The 6,745-nt window shown below is 44.9% G+C and overlaps 1 pseudogene; it reads left to right on the forward strand.

Moving 5' to 3' along the window:
- The first annotated feature begins 3,401 nt into the window (after positions 1-3,401).
- LOC117240576 lies at positions 3,402-4,763 on the forward strand (annotated as a pseudogene).
- Positions 4,764-6,745: the final 1,982 nt, after the last annotated feature.

The following is a 6,745-nucleotide window of genomic DNA, read 5'->3' on the forward strand; positions in this document are numbered from 1 at the left end:
TCTCATGTCCGGGGAAGTTTTTTCATAGCTTGTACCACCAGGTTGTATGCGAGTTGTCGAAGCACACAAGACAAGCCTCCGGTGAATATCAATAAGGAGAGACAGCGCTAGGGGTAATGGCCCCTCCTAACGCCAATTCAATAGTCAGGAAATATTAGGACTGGCTAGAACTAGAGAACGAGTGAAGGGGGTGCAACTGAAGTTAATTCATTAGAGAATCCTGGAACACCTCTGTCATACGCGTCGGGCGGTCATCGTGGAGTTTTAGTCGGTAAGAGTCCGACACTACTCTGCTGTTACGCAATTACTGCAACAGCGGAGTGTCCATGAGGATTTCTCCACGTAAAAAAAAAAAAAAAAAAAAAAAAGAAAAAAAAGGTTGTATGTTAGTTACTCTGGCTTATCAATATGCTCTGTTCAAAGTTTACCAAGCTGAATACTGTCACAGGCCTCTGTCTTCCTTAATAAGAGCTGTAGGGGATCGAATAATGAGACTACCAAAATGTGTACTCGTTAGTGTATTTAAAACAGATCTTGTCGCGAAACGATATTTATACAGACGTTTAGTCACAGTTTATACTGAATCGTTAGCGCTCACGTTCGTTTATTCATAATCGTCAGAAGAAGGTCAAAAGATACAAATTCGTCTTGTTTTACGGTTACATGTAGCGGCGCCATTATTTTGCCGAAGTTCATAATTCCTTACAATACCTCTAAATATTCCGAAGCAAAACAACAACTTGGTTTGAAGCAAATTCTAACTCTTGTGCCGCTACAGAGCTTTTTAAGGTATGGAGTAAATTGAATGCATCTTTGTTGAGTCTAGATGATCCAGAATGGCGAACTACCGCAAGTAGAGCAACTAATCGAAATACTAGACATGCACATATACGTAATATGTTTAACATGAATAGGAAATTGTTTTGAAATTTAACAATCATTGCAATAATTACGTCGGTTCGGAAGTCGTATTACTAGATACTTATTGTAATATCGTAAAGTAATTCGAATTAGAAATCAGTTGAAAATAGAAAACCGTGTACGTCGTGTTTCTGTGCTTCGTTTACATTTAAGAGTGCCTACGTGACTAAAGGCACGTAGTTGGTAGTTCTTACATAGGTATGAGGGAAACAATAGACAACGTTAGAAGAAGGACGGTTTCGCTACGCAAGGCGAATCGAAAAGTGGGCGTGTTGCGAGAATCAGAGCTAATTGAGTCGTCGAAGAGTAGAGTCGTTAGAGGTATCGAGTCGTCGAAGAGTAGAGTCGTTAGAGGTATCGAGTCGTCGAAGAGTAGAGTCGTGAGAATTGATAGAGTTGTTAGAGAGAGAGAGGGAGAGTGTGTGTGTGTTAGATTCGTTGTGACGAGAGTGGTAAAATAACTGTAAAGTTATTTGATATAGATGCGAGTATTGCATTTGGTTTCCGTTAAATAAATATCGTTTCCTGTCCAATTTATATTTGTATATTCAATTTAATATTAATAAATTGTAAGTAATCGGGAAAAGATTTCTATCCTTATTTTCCGATTTTACATTATTTTCACAGATTTCAATTCACTCATTCATTGATTGATATTAGGACAAACGAGGAACTTCGCATCTAATTAGATTAACAAATAAAATGTATTGTTCCTGATAAATGGTATGCAGAATAGTATAGGAAATAGAAGACTGGTTTATATTACCGTTCAAGTGACTGATAGTAGGAAAGCAGTGATGGAACATGAGGCAACGTAATATAAAATTGAATCCCTGAGTATAGCATGCAGATAATATTTTGAGTGTTGACGGAGGACAAAATTATGCACATTCCTTTTTCAATTCCGAGGAAATACATCAACGATGAGTCAGTTGTCAAAACACGATGGAAATTGCTCATTGTCAATTGAATAAGTTTGATATAATTACAAAAGCTTAAGATTTAACTTGAAATTTTTTTGAAGAAATTTATTTTTATTATACCTGATGTCAAGCGCGGTATTAAGTATCATGCTTTTATAACTATTGTTTTAAATATTCTTGTGTTGAAATAATGTCGTTTGGGTGTCTGTTTTGTACTGGAGGAGTACCCGAAATAATTATACTCGTCGCGTACAGCTAAACAGCTACAGGCAGTTGTTCGTATTCCTGGAACGCGTTGGATTCGTGTTTGCATGGTACGTTGATTGCGAATGACTTGAAGTGGGTTGGTGGCATATGCAGGATGTTACGCCACGAGTCTCACCACAGGCTGTATTTTCTAATCGTCGCTCGCGGTCCTACAACGTCGCAGGCGGACCATCTTATCTGCCCGCCGGATCATATACAATGTATCGACGAGAGCATAGTTGTCGCCAAGCAGCGAGCTCTAGAAACGTCGATTTTTGACCGTTACGATTTTCACACAAGAAGAGGTATACGTGATCAGAGGCGCGAGCGGTGGCGTGACCCGAGCATAGTGGGGGTCGTCTTCCAAATGAGACAAAGGAATAATCGAAGGGCGATCAGTTCCTTCTGCCGAGGCAAGCGTGACACTTCGACAAATCTGACGAGCAAACGAATTTATCTAGAGAGTCCGCAAAGTCGAGTCAAATTTCTGTAATATAATCATCATATTATTGTAAAATATATTATTCTATGTAAACCTGTTAATGCAGTGTTACATTCATTAAACGACCTCTGTTATCTTAACCGAAACAGGGGAACGACTATTTCGCGGCGTTGATTAACATAATCGTGGCGAATATTTACGCCTCTCGCTGAAGCGTTTTCCTAACGACCGCGTCTCTCCGCGAACGGTCGTAACATTTGGTCCTTCGAGCCGGATACAGTGGCAAGTGAAAAGTGCACGCCAGTGACATCCACTACCATACAGTGCCACGTGAATCCAATAGAAACGGCAGCAGAAGCGTTACCACTCCAGTGAAGCCAGTAGCGCCAGGGACCATCAGTTTTGAAGAGGCATAACCCTCTTGAAAACGCAAGAACGCAACCACGCAGCCTCACGCCAACAACTAGAGGGTCGACTTCGGTAAGAACACGTCTTACACATTAAACGAGACACACACGGTGACGAGTAACATTTAAACTCGCAACCACAAGGTAAGCTCGTTCACTGCATTCTTTTCACGATCTGCTATACCAATGGAAAACACAGAGAAACTTACCTCCTTGCATCGGAGACGAGGCTTTCAAATCGGTCGATTTACCTTTCTATCGAAACGACTCGATGAATACGAAAAATCTAGACAACCGAATAAGGCCCATTGAACGGCCTATACGACACTACTCGACGACACGTGGAAACAGTATCGATTGTTACAAGAGAATTAGAAGATTTAGGGGAGATAGACGACGCGCGCGTTTCCCAAGTAGCCGACACATATTACAATCTGGTAATACGAATACACACTCTCATGGATGATACACCAGCATCGTCGTCGAAATCACAAGGCTGCGAGTCATCTAATGTCGCCGAGCCGACATCAATTAAACTGCCCTGAAATTCACCTGCCTACTTTCGACGGTGCCATCGAAAATTGGCATTCATTTTACGACTCCTTCTTATCCACTATCGATCGAAGCGAGCGACTTACACCCGTGCAGAAATCCCACTACCTACGATCCTCTTTGACCGGAAAGGCCGCGCGAAGCATACAATCGTTAGATGTCACCGAGTTAAATCATTCGATCGCTATTGCCGTTCTGAAGGAAAAATTCGACTGCCACAGTCAAGTCTGCATGCGCCACTAGGACTTGATTTTTGACTATCCGAAAATAACCAAAGAGACACCCGAAGCGATAGATGATTTTCTTGAGACGGTCAAGGTAAGCCTCCAAGCGTTAGAAAAACTCGGTGAACCAGTTACCTCAAATGTCGCTCTTATAAAATTATTCACATCGAAGCTACCCTCAGCCATCATTCGCAAATGGCAGCGCACATTGCCGGACGAGAAAATGCCGTCATATACGCATCTGGTAGACTTTCTGAAAACACGGACGAACGGCGACAGGACAAGTTCAGCATCAACCGTGATAAAATGAGAGCCCGATCAACACAAACGTCAGCGACCGAACGCACCGCGAAGTTACGCATTCACAACTACACATAATACGTTGATGTGTCCGAATTGTCAAGGACAACACGAATTATGGAATTGTGACGTCTTCAAAGCGAAGTCGCCTAAAAAACGCCTTGAAATCGCCAAGAGGGCGTCTCTATGTACCAATTGTTTAGGTAAGGGACACGCTATTACTCATTGCTCCGCCGGTTCATGTCGCATCTGCAGGCAGCGACACCATACATACCTACATCAAGACCATGGTCATAGCAAATCACGACCACGTGTAAGCCGATCATCGAGCGATCGATCACCCAACGGTCGATCTTCGCCTAGTTCACCGACCCCGCGATCGTCACATCGTTCGAGACGCGCATCCACGTCTCCCCGATCGTCTCCGCGAACATCACCGAAACGTGAATCTCGGTTATCGCGAACGACGGCATCGGGATCAAATATATCGTCCAGTCCTAGACGGCAAGGAAAACAACGACGTCATCAAACGACCTTGTTAGGGTCCGAACCACAGAAAACGGACTCATTGACCTCGCTTCCTTCTGAACCACTGCAGCACGATTTGTTAGTCACAGCGCAGGTCAGCGTATTGAACAATAAAGTTCAACCATTCCGTTGTAGAGCTCTGCTAGACACCGGCTCTAGCATGAACTTTATCACCGAAAAACTCGCTGATTCGCTAAAACTTAACCAACGGAAACGTTAGATCCCAATCGGAACACTCAACACGTTATCGACAACCTCGAAACGTTACATCACGGTCACGATCACCTCCATCGACGGCACATACGAACGCACCTTGACGTTCCTAATCATACCGACAATATCGCCTTGGGTCCCAGATCAACCCGTAGATCGCTCAATAATACATATACCGAGGAGTCTCCAACTAGCCCGGTAAATACCTTCGCTCCTCTGGACACACCGACGATAATTGACGCAGTTCGATATCCTTGTAAACCGACGCCAGGCGTTTCTTGCCTCGTAAAGACGAATCTTTCGAACGGTGTCATTCGCGTTCAATTCGTTTTTCTAGCGAGGGGCCTCGAATCTTTAAACGATGAGAAACCTAATCACTTTCAGACAACTTTCGTTTAAAGACGAAAGAACGTAAAGAACTGGGTTCGGCCTTCTCCCATCTGCGTATCTTTCGGGGAGTCGATTGCGATGGTCATCTCCTTTGTCGGATACGATTCGGATTGGTCGAATAAGCTGGCAAGTGCTAGATCCGTCTCATCTCCTTCTTCCGTCGAATATTAGCCGAAAAATCTTGCCACCGTATTACGCCGAAATATTCGACGATGTTCATTCGCAAGCGATAAAGCTTCGCTACTATTCGCGATCGGCGCTGCTCTACTACGAAATATCAAATTTATCGCGTAGCCGCGTACACGGGAGAAGGAAAGAGATCGTAAGGGCGGTATTTACCCACCGCGAGAGACAGGCTACGAAAGACGAGCACGAGCGACTACAAAGTTTAATCGGGCTCGATAAAGCTTAGCGGAGAGCGGCCATTTGGAATTCTAGTGGCGTGTACGGTGTGCTCGGTGCGTTAACGAGTTCGATCGTCATCGTAAATAAGCAACCAGCGGTCCGAAAAATCTCGCCACGGTCAAGAAGACTTAAGAAGCCGTTCGCGGAAGATGGGCGGCGCCACCCGCTATTTCTCGGCCGGAAATTACAGGTGACTTAGCGCGGTATCTCTGCCCCCGCTTCTCTCGACAGACAGAGAGAAGAGGGCGCGGGCGCATCGTAAAATCCAAGCGAAGAGAAAGAAAGAGAGAGAGAGAGAGGCGTCGCTCGTCGAAAAAATCAGACGCGATCTTTCGCGCTTTCGTCGACAGTTTCTGCCTCGCCGTTACGTTTCTACCGCCACCGTTGTATTTCGAAACGGAAGGGGGACGCGATTCCGTCTGTCGGCTTTCTTCCTGCACGCTTCGTTGTGCACCGTCGCGCGTATTTAGACGCTGGAAACGAGAATTACAAAAATTTCGTGGAGCCGTTGCTCCAACTCTTCTCGTTTCTCGCCATTGAAGTCGCAGGTGTCAGGTCGCGCGATCGATACAACCCCCGTTAAAGGATCGAAACGGTGTTCGTTTGCGATTCTAGGCAAAATCGTTTCCTATTTAGCGTGAAAGTTGCAATCGTTTCTCTCGTCTAGTTAGCGCGCAAGCTTCTTCTCCTTTCCTTTCACTCGTTAGAAGCGAAATAGTTCAGAGATCCTCGCAGCGTTTCAAACATCCCGATGACTCTCTTCGTTCCATTGTCTTCGTCCCGTTGTCTTCGAAACGTTAATTTATTCGTTCGTTCTGTTCTCTCTCTCTCTCTCTCTACCCGTTCTTCTGCTCGCCCATCCACCTACTCGTTCGTTCCTTTAATAGTTTTCTTTTCCGCGACCGCACGTTCGTTTCGCCGTTCGCCAAAGATGCGCGAATTTTTCGAACTTCGCTTTCTACGCTTTCTACGCTTTCTACGCTTTCTGCGCGAACACGGAGTGGCAGATCGTGGAACGGGAGGCTTGTATCCACGCGGCACTGCGATTTAAGGAAACGTATCGTCGGTGGTTAGCTCGACTTCGTAAATAAATCTTTGCCGGATAGAGCTAAATACGATATTCGGCCCGATTGCTCCCGCTCTTTCACCTCCGGTGATTTATGTGAAACCGTGGCCGCTAGCGTGCCCGTACAT

This window comes from Bombus vosnesenskii, unplaced genomic scaffold, assembly GCF_011952255.1.
Source record: "Bombus vosnesenskii isolate JDL3184/JDL3185 unplaced genomic scaffold, Bvos_JDL3184-5_v1.1 scf7180000014809, whole genome shotgun sequence".
NCBI classification, from domain to species: domain Eukaryota; kingdom Metazoa; phylum Arthropoda; class Insecta; order Hymenoptera; family Apidae; genus Bombus; species Bombus vosnesenskii.